The sequence below is a fragment of the Triticum dicoccoides genome, chromosome 4B, assembly GCF_002162155.2.
Source record: "Triticum dicoccoides isolate Atlit2015 ecotype Zavitan chromosome 4B, WEW_v2.0, whole genome shotgun sequence".
NCBI lineage: Eukaryota > Viridiplantae > Streptophyta > Magnoliopsida > Poales > Poaceae > Triticum > Triticum dicoccoides.
Genome location: NC_041387.1, coordinates 272,113,405 through 272,125,591, shown reverse-complemented (window position 1 = coordinate 272,125,591; position 12,187 = coordinate 272,113,405).

Genomic DNA, 12,187 nt, shown 5'->3' with positions numbered 1-12,187 from the left:
GTTCTCCTCTGAGTGTTGGTACGAACTAGAGCCACTTGCAGCTCCACCTAGGGGAAACTTGAGGGCTGATTTTAGGTGTACATAGTGTTCATCCTGTGTGCCCTGAGAACGAGATATGTACACCTCCTATCGGGATTTGTCGGCACATCCGGGCAGTCTTGCTGGTCTTGTTTTACCATTGTCAAAATGTCTTGTAACCGGGATTCCGAGACTGATCGGGTCTTTCCGGGAGAAGGAATATCCTTCGCTGATCGTGAGAGCTTGTGACGGGCTAAGTTGGGACACCCCTACAAGGTTTAAACTTTTGAGAGCCGTGCCCGCGGTTATGTGGCAGATGGGAATTTGTTAATATCCGGTTATAGAGAACTTGACACTTGACTTAATTAAAATGCATCAACCGCGTGTGTAGCCGTGATGGTCTCTTTTCGGCGGAGTCCGGGAAGTGAACACAGTTTGGGTTATGATTGAACGTAAGTAGTTTCAGGATCACTTCTTTATCACTTCTAGCTTAACGACCGTTTCGTAGCTTATCATATTGCTCTTATTTGCGTATGTTAGCCACCATTTTTGCTTAGCTCTTGCTGCAACTCCACCACATTACCACATCCTACCCATAAGCTTAAATAGTCTTGATCTCACGGGTTTGAGATTGCTGAGTCCTCGTGACTCACAAGATACTACAAACAATTGCAGCTCCCGATGATACCAGTGCAGGTGATGCAACCGAGCTCAGATGGGAGTTTGACGAGGTCCTTGGTCGTTACAACGTGTCTATTCCTGATGATCAATAGTGGAGCCCGGTTGGGACGATTGGGGATCTAGCATTTGGGGTTGTCTTCTTTCTTTTTGGATTCGTCCATAGTCGGACTATGCGTGTACTCTAAATGATGTATGATTTATTTAAGTCCTTGTGTGAAGTGGCGATTGTAAGCCAACTCTTTATCCCTTTCTTGTTCATTACATGGGATTGTGTGAAGATGACCCTTCTTGCGACAAAACCACAATGCGGTTATGTGTCGGTGTACTAAAGTAGGGGCACTCCTTTGTACCCCTTACTTGTGTGCGGGTAGTCAGAGCCATGGGCCGAAGCCACACTTAGCAGGGCGGAGACAGGAAATCAGATCCACAAACGCAGAAACAATCAGCACAACGCCCAAGACTAAGACCATAGAGAGCAGTTGGACAAAGCAGGTTTCCCAGGCAAGACCCTTGCCGGGGCAGCCTCAGCAGCCCCGGCAAGCGCCTTGCCGGGGTGGCTCGCCCACACCAGTGGAGTAAGCCACCCTCGAACCCACGGTCTCCAACACCATCAACCACGTTGGGCCAGGGCTCGGGAGGCACCTACATGGTGGCATGCAGATCTTTGTGAAGACAACGAATATTCAAGATCACATGGGGATTGGAAGGCAATGATCCTCGACAAGATTCTTGCCAAGGAAACCCACAAGACCCCGGGCAAGATCCTTGCCGGGGACGACAGCGCGCCATGACAAGACCCTTGTCGGGCCACCCGGCAAGGCCCTTGCCAAGGGCGTCAGCAGGGCCACTGCCAGGCCCGCACCAACTAAGTCTCCACCATCGTTCACATGCAGCTGCTAGCCAAACCAGCTGGGCAGGCACCTGCGTGGCAACATGTAGCTTCCAGGCCAACTCAGCACACGCCTGCATGGCGGCATGCAGATCTTCGTGATGGCTCCACCACTGCACAAGCTTAGCTGCTTGCCTGCCTACATGGCGCCGCATGCATCGCTGGCCAGGGCGCGTGTCGAAGCGAGGAGGAGCGGCGACGGACGGGATGGGCCTCACTCCCATCCCCGATAAAGCAAGAGGACACCTAAGCTACGCATTAAATGCGTCTTGTCCTGTAATACAAGCGATAAGCTCATAGCACTGTAGGCCTTTCCACCTCCTGTGTGCCACTGTGGCAGCCCCTTTTGACTATAAAAGGAGGCCCATGGGGTACTGGAGAGGGATTTGGCTCTTTTCAACCACGCAGCCACCATAGCTATTTCATGAGCTCAAGAACACTCAATACATCCACCAAATCAGGACTAGGGTTTTACGCATCCTCGCGGCCCGAACCTGGGTAAATGATCCTTGTGCTGATTGCTAATCCTGTTCTTCTCACAACCCCGCGCCCAATAACCACAGAAGGAATCCTCGTGATCCCATAGGTGTCGTTTCCCATCGACAATATTCCTCTAAGTCATGCCTCGACACGTGGGAGATATAGCCGCATCATGGGCGTTACAAGTTTCTAATCCGAGCCATCCCTGACTTAGGATCCCCCTTCTTGATCGAATCGCTGACGTTGTTGAGTCTAGAGCAAAAATGTTTTGAGTCTTAGGATTATATATATCGGAGAGTAGGATTCTTTTTACTCCTCGGTCCCTTCGTTGCTCTGGTGAGGCTTCCTAACATAGATGTTTTGACTTTCCTCTCCTCAAATTTCACTAAAAAAAATTAGGATCACGTGGGTATCTTGGGATTGTTCCGATATTCTTGTGACGAGAACATTGTTCTTGGTGCCTCCTGACATTTAGGGGTTGTGGCAGTGTCCCGAGGAGTTGAGCTCCGAGGTGTAGTTGTCACAATTTCATCGTTGCAGTTCAGGAATACCTGACTTTCGCCAACATCGAAAATCTCTTTTGTGCAGCTAGTGGTAAGATAACCTCGACGCTACCCAGTACTAGGGCAGGAGTTCAGGCGTATTGCCATATCTCGTGTAACGGATGCTTTTCGAAAGTTGAGGTACACGATTTCTGAAGGTTTCTTGGTTATGTGTTGACGGATGGATACAACTAGGATGTAGGTATTTTTAGTTTTGGGTGAGATATATATTGCTTCCGCTGTATCCCCAACACCAGATTGCATAACCAGAAAGTTTAGGGAGTTTTATAGGTGGGAATTAAAGTAGCTCTAGTTTTTGTTTTCTTTCCGACAAATGCATGATATGAGATTGGGGTTCGACATCTAGTGGTCCGCCTATCCACGGGCATTTTTACAGTGGTCTCGTTGTGTCTTAAGGAGTCCTTCGGTATGCTGACTCGGGGATGATTCGTATGTCATGTGCACTGCCTTGTACATGATGGTTGTCGGTGTCAAAACCGGTGGATCTCGGGTAGGGGGTCCCGAACTGTGTGTCTAGGCGGATGGTAACAGGAGACAAGGGACATGATGTTTTTACCCAGGTTCGGGCCCTCTCGATGGAGGTAAAACCCTACTCCTGCTTGATTAATATTGATGATATGGTTAGTACAAGAGTTGATCTACCACGAGATCAGAGAGGCTAAACCCTAGAAGCTAGCCTATGGTATGATTGTTGTTCGTCCTACGGACTAAAACTCTCCGGTTTATATAGACACCGGAGAGGGCTAGGGTTACACGGAGTCGGTTACAATGGGAGGAGATCTTCATATCATATCGCCAAGCTTTCCTTCCACGCCAAGGAAAGTCCTATCCGGACACGGGATGAAGTCTTCAATCTTGTATCTTCATAGTCCGGGAGTCTGGCCAAAGGTCATAGTCCGGCCATCCGGACACCCCCTAATCCAGGACTCCCTCAGCAGCCCCTGAACCAGGCTTCAATGATGACGAGTCTGGCGCGCAAATTGTCTTTGGCAGTGCAAGGCGGGTTCCTCCCACGAATACTTCATAGAAGATGTTGAACACAAGGATAGTGTCCGGCTTTGCAAAATAAGTTCCACATACCACCGTAGAGAGAATAATATCTGCACAAATCTAATCTGCTGACGTATTCCGCAGCGTGACATCACGCCACAGCCAAGCCTTTATTCGAATCATTTTACTGTTCCACCTCAGCGCGTTTAGCGAGGCAGTTTCCTTGGCACGTCTTGTCAAAGTAGAGATCGTGTCCCCTTATTACGGGATTCTCATCAATACGGGCGTGGGTAACCCAACCGCGCCATTAACCGCGGCGCTTGGGAGATAAGCGAGTTTTATTAGGCTAGTAGGGGCTTGTAGTTTTGGCCGCCCATATAAGGGGATAAGGATCTACCCTTTCCATTTACGCCTTCTTCCTCCTTTGCTTATCCATCCATGCGCACTCGAGCTCCAACGCCCAAGTCCGCACTTCCCACCTCAACCTTCTCCAATCATGTCCGGAGCGGGAGGTAGATGGAGGGGCAAATCAAAAAGTTGAGGAAGGCCGGATACTTGTCTGACGACATCGCGCACCATCTTCCAGATGAGGGGCAACTCATCCCCACCCCTAGGCCCCATGAGAGGGTTGTATTTCTCACCCATTTCCTCCGTGGACTAGGCTTTCCTCTTCACCCGTTCGTCCAGGGGCTCATGTTCTACTATGGCCTGGACTTCCACTATCTGGCCCCAAAATTCATCCTCAACATCTCGGCATTTATCGTCGTGTGCGAGGCCTTCCTCCGCATCCAGCCTCACTTTGGCCTATGGCTGAAGATCTTCAGCGTCAAGCCGAAGGTCGTGGGCGGCCGCCAAGCGGAGTGCGGAGGCACCACGGTGGGCAAGATAGCCAACGTTACATGGCTCGAGGGCGCCTTCATAGAGACCATCAAAGGGTGGCAATCGGGGTGGTTCTATATCACCGAGCCACGTGACCCTGAATGGGCAGCGGCCCCCGAATTCCGATCTGGCATCCCCACACGGCTCACATCTTGGAAAGAGACGGGACTGTTGTGGGTAATTCAGCAAAAGTGACCGAACTTCAAACTTGCATCAAAGACCTGATCGGCAGGAAGGTTAAACTTGTCACCGTAGTCCAGGTCATGCTCTTCCGCCGGATTCTCCCGTGTCAACAACGGGCTTTCAACTTGTGGGAGTTCGACCCGGCCCAGCACCAGACTCTGTCCCGGCTCTTCGACACAAAGCACGAGGATGCCTGGAAGGTGCTATTCAAGAGCTCCGAGGTCCCCCCTCCCATCACCGAGGATCGCGGATTCTGCGCCAAGCGCCAAGCCAGCGCGGTGAGCTTAATTTTCCCATTACAGGGTATTTGTTTTCCATAGATTTGATTCTATGCGGGATCTAAAGCCCCATCCCTCTAATAGGACTGGCAGAAGAAGGACGGACAGATCAACTATCCGGCTCCTTTGCCCGAAGACCCAGCGGACGCCCGATTGACGGGGCTGCTGGTTCCGGCACCCCACGTGGTGCCGGAGAAGAAGGCCAAGAAGAAGGCCACGGGGACTCGAAAGAGTTCCCGGCACCTGGTGGTGTCAGATTCATCGCCTGGCAACCCCGAAGCCCCTCCGCCTCTGAGGACGAGGAGGAGGAAGAAGAAGAAGCCTCTCCCACTCCAGCGAGGGGAGGAAAGAAAAGGAAGGCCGCCCCAACTGGGGATGTCGGAGGGTCCAAGAAGGGGAAGACCCTTCTGCCGGACTACGCCTCCGATGCCGAAGACGGCGAGGAGGAATGGCCATCCAGGGTCAAGCCCCTGGCAAAATCATAAGCATCGGGATACCAGAATAACTTATGGCGCTCCTCTATTATTCGGTATTTTCTGACGCCGAATTCAATCATGCAGTCCGCCCAGGGCTCAGCTCGGCGATTCGTCGAGCGGCTCCCTGGATTCATCGGATGTGAATAGTGCTTCACTTCTGACGGCTTCCTCCCCGCTCCCTACGGGCGACGCCGAGGTGGAGTCCCAAAAGGGACTAAAGCAGGAGGAGGTGGTCCTGGAGGCGCCGCAAGGCGACCTCCCGGACTCCAGGCCCAAAGGGGGTAAAGCCCCAGAGGGATCTAAGTCCGGCCCTGGGCGGGACACTGCTCCGGAACCATCAACGGTTCCAGAGACTGGTAGGCGGCGCCTTCACAAGAAGGGCACGCCTATGACGTCGGCGGCCTCCGTCCAACCGGAGGCACCGGACGATTTACTGGAGGCGCTTAATGGCGCCTCCATCGACGAGGAACACCGCACTGTTATGAGTGCGGTGATCCAGAGGGTTCAGTACGCCAAGAGCGGGCTAACAGAAGCCTGTACAAGCCTGTTCACAGGCTTTGAGGTATGTATTCAAAACATATAAAAATGTTACCGCATAGACAGTAGCCCCTGATGCTCAGTTTGGCGTTCGGGAAGAAAACCCGAGCTGAGGATCTAAAAAGATATACGTAGGAGTCTAACATAAATATGTCAATATGGGAATGTAGGGTACGCTGCTGACCTCTGCCGCACTGACTGCGGAGGTCAATGCATTGAAGGAGAGCCTCGAGCGGTCCGAGAACGAGCTCGCCCGTGCCAAGAAGCAGCTCGAGGACAAGGACGTATGTAATACCGTATGTAAATGTATATAGAAATACCTGGTTGCAAATAATGACAGGACCAACGTGAATGTTGCAGGGGCCACGACCGAGGTGGCGACCCTCAAGGAAGCGGTGTCCAAGGCCGAAAACAGTGCGGCCTTGGAGCGCACCGAGCGAGAGAAGCAGGAGGCGCGGGTGGCGGAGGTGTGGCAAGAGCTCCGGGCTCTCGTGGAGAGACACGAGAGTTTGGAGCGTGACTCGAAGACTCGAGAGTTCGAGCTCGCCTTGGCTCTTGAGAGTGCCAAAACCGCTAAGTCCGAAGCCTAGAAGTCCCTCCAGGAGATCGAGGCGATAAAGAAAATAGCGGCGGGTAAGTCATTCTTTATGCAAAGCAAGCATATAAAAGTGAATTATCTGTTACTTACCCGAATCCGGAACTCTCCAGGTGCATTCGCCGATCTGCCCCGTAGTGTGTCTGATGCTGCCGCATTCTACCGAGCCGAGGAGGGGAGCTCGACGGAAAAGGTGTTCTGGTCTCAATATGCTGAGGCCGAACATCCGGTGCCCCTGAGCAACCAGCTGAAGCAGCTGGTCGAGCTCCACAAGGTGGCCAAATAGGCCATGAAGGGCCCCATAGTTCGGTTGTGGCCTAGAGAAGCCATGCCTGGGACTTACTTCGATTTGGTGCGGCGGCTGGTGGACGCTTGTCCATGGATTGAAGTCATCAAGCGCTCTGTCTGTATTGAAGGTGCCCGTCGGGCCCTTGCCCATGCTAAAGTGCACTGGGGCAAGCTGGACGCTGAGAAGCTATTGACGGACGCGCCACCGTCGGGCAGGAGTATCGCAGGCCCGAGATGTACTATAAGGGCGTCCTGAAGGGTGCCTGCCTTATAGCGGGTGAATGCTCCAAAGATGTAATTTTTGAGTAGACTCGCATCTATTATCCTGTTCGCTGAAAACTTTGTTCATATGCGAAAAGCAACGCTTGTTAATTTAAAATATTACCTTCTGTGCGGCCGTTTATCAAATCTGAGAGATGCAAGTCGTCGGCTTCTACCCCCATGCCACGAGTGCTGGGGTGTTTGGGATAAACCTGAGCGCTCTTGTTCCCATTCTTGGGTCCATCTAGGGAGGCGCTTAGCACAACGAACCAGGCCATTGGACTTATAATGCTTTATCACTCTCACTTAGCTATAGAATTCTATAATTTTAAATTTCGGCGAAGCCCCTAGTATTCGGAAGACCGAGTTCAGGGCGCTATCCACGCCTAGGCCAGATAAATCCGGCTCCTCGCTCTAAGCGGCATAAGTCTTTAGGGACTCGAAAAACCTCGCGAACAGCAACCGGTCTCTCGTACTATCATGACGGTCAGTTTTAGCTTTCTCTACTGAGATATTAACCCAGCTCAACTAGGGCACAATCGCAGTAGTTCTCCCAGTGCTACTGTAACGCCCCGAGACCGATGCTCGAGTTGCCTTCCATTTATTTTGCGTTGTTGCCGTATGTTTATTTTGCTTGTTGCATTATCATAATTGTTTTGCATATTCCATTCCTACATGTTTATGCCATGATCATGTTGAGTGCCTTGTCATATTTTGCTTCTTGCATCATGTTCATTATTGATTATAGTATGCCATCCTTGTTATTGCCATGATCATCTTGCTTTGCTATGCTATATGTTTTGATATGCCTTGTGTCATTTTATTGCATCATAATCACCATGTGCATTGCATTCTTCATGATGTTGTCTTGCTCTATACATGTTGCATGTGACCAAACCCCTTGCTATGTCTCTCAAATCTACCCATGCATCAACACCTCCTTCTTCCTTCTTATTCCTTTCATTTTTGCTAGTGCCATTTTCTCTCCTCCATAAATGTTCATTCTTTCCCTAAAAATCCTAAACATTGTCCACATCCTCTCTGCTAATTTTCAGCCCATTTGAAAGTGTTTTGGTTGGGTTAAAAATGGCTCAAGTTTGAATTTAATTCAAACTTGAATTATTTTTATATCTCTAAAAATTTCCAAACCATTTTATTCAAATTTTTCATAAGTCCAGGATCTCAGATCTATTTCTGCCTCAGTCTACTTCCTTCCAAATGTTCCTGTGCATTCCTGCTCTTGTTATTCTGTCTGAAGAATTAAAGAAGAAGAAATGAGGGACAAAGGAAGAGCAGCCCAGTGAATCCCACTTATCTTACCTATTCACTGCCCAACAGCGCACTGCCAGCCCATCTCCACAGGAGCTTCGTCCTCCCACTGTACGGCGCGCATCGAGAGCCTCCACGTCGACATCCGCGGTGATTTGACGGCCGGAGACTGCCCGAGAGACCTATTTAGCACATCCTGTGCCTTGCCCTAGACCCCCTCTTTCCATTCCCCTCCTCTCCTGCCCTCGCCGCCACCCAGGTAAGCCTCTCCATGCCAAGCCGTCGCCATGGCCGAGCTGAGCTTGAGCTCGAGCGCGGGTTGATCCGCCCGTCTCCGTCCAGTTTCTTCCGTTAGGAGAACCAGCGCGTCGACCGCCGTCTTCCTCGCCTACGCATGCGTCCACACGGTCCGAGGAGCTCCTTCCCCTTCGTCGTCTTCGCTCTCTGCTTCCCGGAGCCATGGCCCGCCGGAGATCAGCAGCTCGCGTCACCCACGTCCACGTTGTCGTATTCTTCCTCTTCATCGCCGTGGGGCGCCAAGTTCCTCAACGTCATCTACTCTGCTTCCTAATCTCTGCGGACCCGATCACCTCTGCCATCAGCGCCTCTGTCGTCGCCTTTCCGGCTTCGTCTTCTTGTCCTATGGGACCTCGGTGAGCAGCCGCTCCTCCCAGCACCCCCCCTTCTGCTTTGTTTCCATCGTCGTAGTCGCCGATCTTCGCGCCTTGAGTCCGTCCGCCATGGATCTCGAGTTTTAGCTCGTGCCCGTGTCGCTGCTTCTGCTCACTGTTCACACACACACCCTCGCGTCGTTGCTCCACCACACGCATCCACGCACGTCGCCGCCGCTCCAATGGGCATCCATGGCTAGCCATGCCTCACCACGGTTTCTTCCCTCGCCCAGCCGAGCCCGCCTTGCCGCACCCACGCATGCTCCTGTATGCAATCGAACCTCTGTGTTCGCGGAGTAGCTACACAGCACCACGCACGCGGCTCTGGTCGCCTTCTTCTCCATGTCCGGGACGAGCTATATCTCATGCTCGAACGCCTACGCACACGCCACGCCCTTGCATCCTCACACGCACTCCCCGCAAGCGTCTGCCTTGCCGTGCCTCGCTGCCGTGGCCGAGACGAACTCCTACCTGAGCTTGTTCTCGAGCCCTTTCTCATGCCGTTGCTCCGCCGCTCGCGCAACCACACCCACGCAGGTTTCCGCACGCCCGCTGCTGTCCTGTAGCGTCGATGCCCGCTGCTTTGCTCGCTTGCGTCGCCGGCGAGCATCACCGTGAGCCATGGCTCCAAAAGCTCGACCTTCTGTAGTTGCTCAAGTAGAGTGACGTCCTCGATTCTTTCACGAAGATAGGCACAGCCGAGTTGGCTAGCACAACTGGCATTCAAACAAGAGATCCTAGGTTCGATTCCCAAGCACCCAAGTTTTGCCCATTCTTCATTTATTTTTGCACACAGCCATTTGGGCCAGATCTGCTACCGGGCTTGCACAATGCGTTGAATCCGGCCTCTGTATGTTTTTTTCCTTCTATTCTCTGTGATTTAACGTTATATTGCATTGCATAATTACAGAAATGACATTATCTTGCATTGCTCATATATAAATAACCATGCATCGGTTTGCAACAAACTTCATACGCAAAATGCTTAGAATTTCATCTACTTTCATAATATGCAACTTTCATCCATGTTAAGATGTTTAAAATGATGTTTGATTTAATTTGCTTAAATGCCATGTTAAAATGATTTATTTCATAACTAAATAACCGTAGCTCCAAACTAATTAAACTATATATGTAAATGGGGTGGAAAAATGCCTATTTTAACATGGTCCAGTTTATTTTCCTGTTTAACAACCTTAAAATATGGTTTAGGGCAGAACAACACCGAATCTAAAATATGCATATGGGGATTTTCCGGAATTGTTGTTTGTTGTTTCCGGCCTCATTTAAACTTGCCTAGATAGGTAGTTTTCATATGCTTCACCCCTTGCCATGTTTAATAACATTTAATATTGTTTGGTAGCTTAAACGAGATGAACTAAATATGTCAATGTGGTGTTTTGTCAATATGCAACTCGTTGCATATTGAGCTCCACTTAACTTGTAGTATTGTTTGTTGCACTTTGCCATGCCATGCCTCATTAAACTGGACATGCATCATACTTGATTGTGAATCATGCCATGATTATGCTTATGTGTTTACCATGTTGTTTGCTTCTTTCCGATTTGCTTCTCTCATTAGCTTCGGTTTCGTTCCGGAGTTGTGAGGACTCGTTTGACTACTCCCGTTCATCTTCTTCATGGACTCGTTCTTCTTCCTAGCGGGATTTCAGACAAGATGACCGCTACCCTGGATCTCACTACTATCATTGCTATGCTAGTTGCTTCGTTCTATCGCTTTGTTGCGCTACCTATCGCTTGCTCTTCAAGCCTCCCAAATTGCCATGTCAACCTCTAGCCTTTTTCAACCTTCCTAGCAAACCATTGCTTGGCTATGTTACCGCTTTTGCTCAGCCCCTCTTATAGCGTTGTTAGTTGCAGGTGAAGTTGAAGATTGCTCCATGATGGACAGGATTATGTTTGGGATATCACAATAGCTCTTATTTAATTAATGCATCTATATACTTGGTAAAGGGTGGAAGACTCGGCCTTATGCCTGGTGTTTTGTTCCACTCTTGCCACCCTAGTTTCCGTCATATCGATATTATGTTCCCGGATTTTGCGTCCCTAACGCGGTTGGGTGATTTATGGGACCCCCTTGACAGTTCGCTTTGAATAAAACTCCTCCAGCAAGGCCCAACATTGCTCTTACCATTTGCCTCACCTAGCCCTTTTTCCCTTGGGTTTCCGGAGCCCGAGGGTCATCTTTATTTTAGCCCCCCGGGCCAATGCTTGTCCAAGTGTTGGTCCAAACCGAGCGATGTCCGGCGCCCCCTGGGCAATCAGGGTCTATGCCAACCCGACGCCTGGCTCATCCGGTGTGCCCTGAGAACGAGATATGTGCAGCTCCTATCGGGATTTGTCGGCACAGGGGGAGGCTTTGTTGGTCTTGTTTTACCATTGTCGAAATGTCTTGTAAACCGGGATTCCGAGTCTGATCGGGTCTTCCTGGGAGAAGGTATATCCTTCGTTGATCGCGAGAGCTTATCATGGGCTAAGTTGGGACACCCCTGCAGGGTATAAACTTTCGAAAGCCATGCCCGCGGTTATGTGGCAGATGGGAATTTTTTAATGTCCGGTTGTAGATAACTTGACACCAGATCCGAATTAAAACGCATCTACCGTGTGTGTATCCGTGAGGGTCTCTTTTCGGCGGAGTCCGGGAAGTGAACACGGTTTTGGGTTATGTTTGACGTAATTAGGAGTTCAGGATCACTTCTTGATCATTGCTAGCTTCACAACCGTTCCTTTGCTTCTCTTCTCGCTCTTATTTGCGTATGTTAGCCACCATATATGCTTAGTCGCTGCTGCAACCTCACCACTTTACCCCTTCCTTTCCCATTAAGCTTTGCTAGTCTTGATACCCATGGTAATGGGATTGCTGAGTCCTCGTGGCTCACAGATTACTACAACAACGGTTGCAGGTACAGGTTATGCGATGATCCTAACGCGAGAGCGATGCTTGCTTGCATTGAGTTCTTCTTCTGCTTCTTCGATTAGGGGATAGGTTCCAGGTCGGCAGCCTGGGCTAGCAGGGTGGATGTCGTTTGAGTTTCTGTTTGTGTTTCATTTGTAGTCAGATGATGCTCTAATGTAGTGTGATGTTGTATTCGTGTGGCATTCTATGCC